Source organism: Sphaeramia orbicularis, chromosome 3 (genome assembly GCF_902148855.1).
Source record: "Sphaeramia orbicularis chromosome 3, fSphaOr1.1, whole genome shotgun sequence".
NCBI classification, from domain to species: Eukaryota; Metazoa; Chordata; class Actinopteri; order Kurtiformes; family Apogonidae; genus Sphaeramia; species Sphaeramia orbicularis.
Window position 1 is genome coordinate 10,431,975 of NC_043959.1, and position 9,991 is coordinate 10,441,965.

Consider the following 9,991-nt stretch of genomic DNA (forward strand, 5'->3'; position numbering starts at 1 on the left):
GTGTTCTAAATTATAACTATATACTTTACAGTCCATTCTGTACATTTGGAAATCTTAGCATTCATCAACTTAGTTAACATTACAGTCTACTGCATTACATAAATACAACAGGAAAGTTATAAAATGATGCTGAAATATCTAAATATCCTGCTTACAATGATTTCTTGTGTGATAATTACTGCCGCCAGGGGGTATTGTGATCACTTTGCTTTGTGTGTTTGTTTGTTAGCAAGATAACTCAAAAAGTTATGGCCAGATTTGGATGAAAACTTCAGGAAATGATACCGGCACAAGGAACAAATGATTAAATTTTGGTGGTGATGGGGGGGGGGGACTGATCTGCTTTGGCAGAGGTCTGCAATCTCCAAGTGCTTTTCTTGTTCTTTATGTTTCCAATATCTTCCTTATTTTTTTACATTTAAGGAACATTGTACAGTCATGCTGTGGTCTGAAGATTGTGTTTTACTCTAAAAGCAAAAAAAAAAGTGATATTCCTCCAACTGATTTCAATTTATAACAGATTCCTGCCACAGTTGAACCATAAAGTTTTATTCTGTTTTAGTCTGTGTTATTGTGTGAATGAACTGAAACAGCAGATTTTTATACTGAGGAAAAACATACAGAAAATACATTTGAACAATTTTTATATTAATACCAACCATGCCATGCAATATCATTTCACACCTCAAGAAGCATTTTTAAGTATTTAGTATTTATTATGATTTTTGGCTGCTCCCTTTGGGGTTGCAACAGCAAATAGTCATTCTTCTACCAATGTACTCATTATCCCTCTTCTGCACATGTCCAACCCCCCCCCCCCCCTTAATATTTAGAATAGATTTAGAATATTTTAGACTATTTAAAATAATGTATATTAATTTTCTTTTAAATTAATAATACCAATTTTACATCATCATAGTGATGTAATGTGACTGATGATAACAGCATTTATATATTCAGACAAAATTGGCTGCTATTGATTACACATTTTTAACAAGAAAAGCACTTGGAGAGTGCAGACCTCCGCCAAGACAGAATGCCCCCCCCCCCCATCAACTCCAAAATGTAATCATTCCCTTCTTGTGCCACTATCAAAATTTCATGAAAATTTCATGAAAATCCGTCCATAAGTTTTTGAGTTATCTTGCTAACAAACAAACACTGACACAAACACACAAAACAAAGTGATCACAATATGATCACAAGATATTTTTTAAATACACTCAGAAAAACTTTAAATCAGATTCAAGAAGCAGAACCCCTCAAGGAGCCATTGCTCTTTCATCAGGCTGCATTTGTAAATAAGAATCTGTTCTTAATTGCTTGCCTGTGTAAATAATGGTTAAAAAAAAAAAAAAAAAAAAAAAAAAAACAATGACAGATGAAAGTAAGGCATCTGCATCTATTTCTTTTGATTTTTTTTTTCAAACTCCAACCATAACTTCTGTGATAAATACAATAGTTTACTGCTGTAATTAAACTGAAGGACTTGGAGAAGTTATGCCTCAATTGAAGAGTCTTTCAAAATGCCAGTAGGTGGCATCATTTCATTTCAAATAGAGATTAATCCACTTGGAGTGCAGTCTGTGCTCCTGCAGATTCCTCCTGCTCAGTGTTTGATCATGAATGAAAGCCAGTGCAGCCCATTTGTTCCTTTGGATAATGGATTTATTCAGAAATTCACTCTTACACCCAACGCATTAGGCCTTACGCCCAAACCATTAAGAGAAAATACTCGCTCACTTGAGGTTCATACAACGAATCTGTCGACAAACCGGTCGTGCTGCTTATTTGAGACAGAAAATCACTGTGCTTTTATTCTATCATTATGAATCATAGCCATCTGCTGTATTGTCAGCGGCCAGCGATGGACAGGTGTCTGTGGACTGCACGTGTTTATACAAGCAAATAATTAATCATCAGCACACAATGCAAATACTGAGTCAATATGGCCCAGAGGCAGATAAAACATCAGTCTGTTAAGATGTTTGAAGGCTATGGATTACTAATCCTATTGTAAATGCACCTAATGGTATAAACACTGGCTTTCTTCTAACAATACAAGACTCACAGTCTGACAACATTACATAGAGTGTGTTTATATAATTTGTCTGCTTATTCTAACACTTCACTCAAGCCGGATTTTACTCATACCACGGCTGGGAACATGAATGTCACCTTATACTGTTGTTACTGTGACAAATGTCAGATCCTTATTTCTTTACAGGTTAAAGGCCATTTTCTGCATGAAAGTTGAAGACACACAATATTTGTATTGTATGTGAAAGATGGAAATGAAACAAAAACTGAAGCAGAAAATGAGTTGAAACCTGTATGAAAATCCATATATAATTGAGGCAAGAAGAAATCAAAATAATTAAAAAAAAAAAAAAAAAGATAATGAGAGGAAATGAAAACTACATGAAAATTAATCAAAATATGAAGTTAAAGATTCAACAAGACAAAACAAAAACACATCAGTGGTGTCTGAGTTCATTATTTAGTTCTTATTTCATTCATGAATGTAGTCTGAGTTCTTATTCAACATGAAGAAAATGACGTAAAAGGCTGTTAGCTGTGGTTCCAAAACCCCTATTTAAGGTCTGAACATGACAGACACTCCAAAACGCTTTAGAAATCTGGAGGTCAAACATTCAAAACACTTAAGATTAATTAAGACTTTTTTATTCAGGAAAGCATTTCCATGATCTCCCAACATCTGTGCATGCTTCACCTGTTTTAATTGTCTTTATTTTTAAACTGTTGTTTTTACTTTTAAACTGTTTTTATCTGTCTTACTTATTTTCTATTTTTATTCTCTGTATTTATTGCCTGTAGCACTTTGAGATTTTTAGGTAAAAATGTAAAGTGCATTACAAATAAAATATATTATTATTATTATTGTTGTTATTATTGTTATTATTATTATTATTAATATTATTATTAATAATAATAATAATAATAATAATAATAATAATAATAATAATAATAATAATAATCAAAGATGATAATCTTGCTTTCAAAATCAGAATACTGAAACTAAGAATTAGAAAAAATAAAACACTGAAACATTATGCGTTTCATTGGCGATGTAAATAAAACTCTACAAAACTCTGTAAGGCGTATGCCTTACAAGCAAAACATTCACAACAAATGGTGAGATTAAATTACATATGTAAATTATCAGAATCATATCAGGGATTACTACTGAAATAGCACATCATCAGTAGAGTAAAACTAACCGGTCTCACAACGGTCTAACACAATATATTATAAAAAGTTTATGTTATAAATTAGACTTTGAAAAATTTAGAACATAAATGTAAAATGACATAAAATACAACATACATTTGCAAGGACATAGGAACAGGCTGTACATTGTTATTAATACTATGACAGTATGACCAAACAGGTCTAATGGTGTTTTTATGAATCTAGAGCAGGGCTCTCAAACTCATGTTCTTTCAGGTTCCACATTCAGCCTGATTTGATCTGCAGTGGGCCATGTCATGTCTGCTCCCAGACTGTCTGGATTTTGTCTGTCTTTTCTGTTTTGTCTGTCATTTCCTGTTTTATTTTGTTAAGTTTCCCTCATGTGTCATGTCTGGTGTCTTTACTTCCCCTCCTTGATTGTTTCACCTGTGTCTGATTACCTGACTCCACCCTGATGTGTTCCACCTGTGTCTGATTGTCTTCCCTCCCTCTTGTGTATTTAAACCCTGTGTCTTCCCCTGTCTTTTTGCCAGTTTGTTTGCTACACTCGTGCTTACTCACCAGTGTTTTTGGATCCTGTCAGTCTGTCTGCCCGTTGGGACCCGTTTTTGTCTCCGACCACCGATTCTGCCTGTTCCTCATCTGCCTGCTCGTCTGGTTCTGACCTGGTTTGTTCATCTGACTTCTGATTCTGCCTTTCCCCTGACTACCTCAGCCTCCAACGTTTTACCTGTGTTTTGACCCTCACCTGGACTTTAACCATGAGTAAGCCTTCTCCTCATGACCCGTTGCCACCTGATTTGCTCTCCTGTGTACGACCTGGCCTGTTTTTTGACTGTCCTCTGTTTTGCCCTAGTCGGGGTGCTGTCGGGATTTCTCCAGCTCGGCCGTGCTGACCACCCGCTGTCCCCGCTCACAGCCCGGACATCGAGTCCTGAATCACACGCCTTCACAGACGTGTTAATAATTCTGTGCTGTGTTTTTCCTCCTGTGATTGTGTTAGTAAACGCTCTCAATTCTTGGTCTTGCATTTGGGTTCAGGCTTTGTACTCAGTCCGTTACAGGCCAAACCAGTAAAATAACAGAATAACCTATAAATAATGACAACTCCAAATTTTTGTCTTCATTTTAGTGCAAAAAAACCCTATTTAATTATGAAAATACTTACTTTTATAAACTATCCAAACAAAAAAGATATGAATAACCTGAAAAAAGTTAAATTTCTTATGAAAAATAAGTGCAATTTTAACAATATCATGCCTCCACTTATCATTTCTACATGTGCATTATGGATCAGATCTACAAAGACACTAAACACTGAGGAACAGGAAGAATATTGTTAAAATTCTGCTTAATTTTCTTTAGACATTTCAGGTTGTTCATATTTGTTCAAGTTATTCACATTTTATTGTTACAGGATAGTTTGTAAATGTAAATATTTTCATAATTTAATGGGTTTTTTGCACTAAAACAAAGACAAAAATTTGAACTTTCCATTATTTATAGTCATAATGTAATATGTTTCACATCAAACCCAGAAGAAAATCTGCAGTCATTCTTTTTTGTCGGTTCTTCTGCTGTTATTATTTGACTGTAGATCATATTGGTCTGTATGTGGAACCACAACTAAAATGAGTTCCATAGCCTTGACTGTGGAATTTTTACACTTCACAAATTCATCCCAGGGGCCGGATTGGAACCTTTGGCGGGACACATGTTTGACACCCCTGATCTAGAGGAATAGAATTGATAACATTTAATTTCTCAACGTATAGTGAAGATATTGAGAACTACAGGGTTTGCTTTGTCACAGAAAACAGTAACACTACCCGTAAAAAGTTTGGAAACACCAGGATTTTTATTGGTTTTGAAAGAGGCATTCAAGTTCCTTTTGTTTATTTGCAACACACAAGGTCATTTAACAGCAGGAAGCTTACAATAATCACCCTTCAGTGCAATACTCATCACTAAGACGTCTTGTTTTTAACTTTACCTTGTATTTATCCTTTATATGTTGCATACTTGTCTCTGTGTTACAGAGTTGGCCTTTTGTAAATTTTCAGCATTTCTCTGTAGTTTGTTTGTTTGTTTGTTTCGAATTTGCATTAAAACCAAACAAAAGGATTATGTAAAAAAAAGTCCAACATTTGAAAAGGAGCAGGTTGAAGTTTAATTTATAATCTCCCGCCCCCTTACCCCATCCTTCAACCTACCCTAAATTTCTACACAAAACACTAAATTGCTATACAAGTTTCTAGTTACTAGTTTCATATATTGTCAGTGTATTTCAGTATACATTTTCAGTACAATTTTTTGTGTGAATTTTTATATACAGTTTTTTTTTTTTGCGCTTTAAAAATCTGCTGCCAAAACAGAATTGAGCTGCTAAACAAATTTTCATTGTTCCTGTAACAGTGACAATAAATATCTATTCTATTCGATTTGATTCAGTTCGATTCGATTTGATTCTAAGATTGATTTTGACCAAAGAAATATTTAAATCTTAACATACTAGTGCAAAAGGCTTAACATTCTCTAAATTTGATTGAGACTTGGTTCGTTTCAGCCATTTTTAAAGCTACAAACACTACATATTGTATATCCACTGTTGTCCATGAATTTGGAATCATGTTGTTTTGTTTTTTAATTCCTCATTTTATTCCTATTTATACACATCAATAATTACCTTAATCCTGTACAATGATTGCATACTGAGTCCCAGTTACACTTTATGGGTACCAGCATATGTCATATACTGACTTGTTTCAGTGCATCTGTGTTCTTAGTCACAATCTACAGTAAATATAACCATACTGTAAATAATGACTTTGCATGTTCTCCAAACCTATTGTAAATAAAAACTTATGAAGTCTAATGTGTTTTATCCAAACTCTACTTTTATAACCTAAGGTGTTCCAATACTTGTGCATTCATATACTGTATTTATTTTAATTACACAGAAGTTTAACAAAGATTAGCCTACAACTTTCAGATTAATTCCTTTAGAATAGTATATAATAGTATTAATTGTTGTGTTATAAAGTTATACACACACGGCCTGATCACAATCCAGGGTACCAGAAAGGGTGCACATATAGATAAAAAATAATAATGCTCTATCAAAAAATCAGACAGGCCATATTATTTCTCTTTTAAAGTCCAAAATATTTTTGTATTATGGTGTCTACTAAAAATTTGGCAGGCTTGTACCCCTGTCAAATCAGAAATGATTGGCCATACGGACACTACAGCTTAATAGCCTCCATATTTAATGCCTACAAAGATATACAAATGTTTCAGCACTCAGGATAATCATGCATTGTTTATTGCATAGATGTCATGTCCAAAGCATGCGTGCTGAAAAATTCCATATATTGACAGAAACAATAAAATTAGACCCACATATTTTGAATCTGGTGTACGGACACTACTTGGTGTACGGACTCTACAAGACTGGAATGGAAATCTGGCTTACCACATGGTCGCATCTCTGTTAGATCTGTAACTAAGTCTTCCTGGTACAGGAGGAAAGAAATATTAGTGAACAAGTTAGAACAATATATCTATAAGGCATATAGGCCATATTATTGATGGAAGTATATTGGTGTACGGACACTACATGAATTTTGGTGAACAACGCGCCATTGAAAACATGCGGTTCGACGTAAACATCCGTTTGCCACATTGTTACCAAATTTTCTGCAGCCAGGGAGCAGACCAAAATCTGTCTAGTTGTGCATATTTAGTCCTAATAATACTGAAATAACAGGTTCCCATTCTATTATTACAATTAAAGGGCTGTAAAAGAAGGGTTTTCACAACAAAATGGTTGATTGTCTTAATACTGAAAATAAGAATTGATAATCAAACAGCTGTTCAACAAAAATGATCAATAAATGAAAAGCAATGTGATGTGTGTATTTTGTAATAAAAAAGACACAGGAATTGAGTTGTAATTATTTATTGTGTTACAAAACATTATGTCCAATAATTTTGCTCTCACCCTGCGATGAACTGACGACTTGTCCAGGGTGTACCCCGCCTTCGCCCCTATGTAGCTGGGATAGGCTCCAAGCGACCCCCGTGATCCTAGTGAGGATAAAGCAGGTTCAGAAAATGAATGAATGAATGAATTTTGCTCTCTTTTAACAATAAAATTGTGCACATGTTTGGGTCGCCATTTTATCAGTTTTAATCCGATTTTCTTCAAATTTGGAGGACTGCAAAATCTAGTAATAAGATGGCCAAAGAAACATTTTGGGAATGGTTTTGGGGGGATCTGTTTGCAATACTGATTAATAACTGATGCAAATATGCTTGTGCACCTTGATTGTGATCAGGCCAACAGGTAATAATAGTCTCCTCTAAAAACTTCATGCACCATTTAGAAGCAAAAATATGAGTTTGTTATTGAAGTGTTAGAGCTGTTATTTCAGTGATGCTATGGTGTAATGGAATGTGACAAATGTAAACCTTATGGGAAATTAAAACCATTGGATAGGTTCATCTGGTTATGACAAGTATGTCATGGATATTCACCTTTAAGTTTCAAGTGTCTGTACCAAAGTCAAGCTGAACAAAATGAGTCTGTGTTAAGGTCCGCCAAGGGACAGTCCAGTCCTGTCCATGGTTTAGACATGAAGAACTGAGCCACCAGTTACAAACCTCCCAAACAATAATGGTGATTGGTTTTTCAATAGTCTACAGCACAGGTGTCAAACATGCGGCCCGGGGGCCAAAACCGGCCCAATGAAGGGTCCAGTTCGGCCCATGGGATGAATTTGTGAAATGCAAAAATTACTCTGAAGATATTAACAATCAAAGATATTAAAATCATTTTAGGTCAATTCAATCTAAAGTGGGTAAAAACCAGTAAAATACTACCATACTAACCTATAAGTAATGAAAACTGCAAATATTTCTCTTTGTTTTAGTGTTAAAAAAAACCCAAAAAAACAGTTACATTATACAAAAATGTTTACATTTACAGACTAGCCTTTTACAAAAAACGAAATAATCTGAACAAATACGAACAACCTTAAATGTCTTAATAGAAGTATGTGGAGTTTTAATAATATTCTGCCTGTTATTAAATGTTTTGTGTATTTGTAGATTCATTGTGATCTGTACGTTATAATGTACATGTATAAATGATAAACTGAGACAGAATATTGTTAAAATTGCACTTATTTTTCTGTAGAATTTTCAGGGTGTTTTAATTTGTTCATGCTATGTTCAAGTACAGTTGTAGATGTAAACATTTTCATTACAGAATCTTACTTTTTTCACTCAAAAACAGAAAACTTTGGAGTCGACATTATTCATAAGTTATTATCCAATTATTTTTTATTATTTTACTGGTCCGGCCCACTTTAGATCATATTAGACTGAATATGGCCCCTGAACTAACATGAGTTTGAAAGCCCTGCCTTCAAGTGTTTAAATGGGTCCTTTTCAGGGTGTGTGTTCATCCACTGTCATTGATCCAACTCCATGAGTTTGACTGGAGAGTCAGTGTTGTCGAAGATGACAATGTTTCCACGGTAACTATGGAGCCTCTGAACATCCAAATATGGTCATATCTGATGACCATGAAAAGATGAAGAACTGTATTTTACACCAATTACTGGCATGGATTGATAGGATTAGTGGATCAACAGGTATTAAAGGTATTAGCGGCTATTTGTCATCCAAATTAAATTGTCAAAATTGCACTTTTTTTCTTAATAAATTTCATTTGGTCATGGTGGTTCTTGTTTTCCCACATTTTTTTTTTTTTTTTTTTTTTTTTAAATCTTGGTAATATAATTTTACTTTTTTCACTCCAAAACATAGAAATTAGACATACAAATTTTGGAATTGAAATTATTTATGTATTGTTATGTTATTATTTTAATGATCCGCCCCACTGCAGGTCATATTGGGCTGTATGTGGCCCCTGAACTAACATGAGTTTGACACCCCTGATCTACTCAATAAAAGTGAGGCAACAATTTGCACTCATTTTGGTTGAGTAGATTTTACCCCATATTTTGAGTAAAATGTGATTAAATTTAACAGCTATAACACACTAAAAGAAATGAGGTAAAATCCACCTTTCATATCCCAATAGATTACACAACAAATTACTCATAAAAAGTGAGTAATATTAACTCTCAATTGTTAATAGGAATATGTCCATCTACTTAATTTAGGGCAGGGACTATCAATGTAAATATTGATAGTACTGATACTAAGGTGTGTGTGTATTGGTATTGGATCGATACTAGCATGATGTGATCAATACTTTTGTTGCAGTTTCTCCTCTGTACATCTAGCAAATCACTCGAGTTTCTTCCAGTGATGTGATGTTCACGAACGAATCGAATCTTTTGAACGGCTCTTTGAAATGAATGATGAGAACTGAGTCTTTGTAAAGAACCGTTCATTTTTTTTTTTTTTTTTAAGGAGGGAGTGTCTGATTGCCTGTCAATTTAGCGTCACTGGGGAGGCATTGGGCAGGAGGAGAATGTTCGAGCAGAATAAAAAGAGTACTTGCGCACTGCGCATGTCTCATGGCAAGAAATTAGCAAAAAAAACCAAGTTTGAAGCATGAGGTGAGCATAGAAAAGTTTGAGAGTGAGTGAGTGAGCACCTGTGAGTAATGAGCCAAAGAAAAAGGAGTAGTATTTGGATGCACTTTTCAGAAAGAAAAGATGGGCATGCAACTTGAGAACTGCACTGTAGTTCAGGTATTTAAGTCATTGCAGTGATTAATCACTGTTGTGTTTTGTGCAGT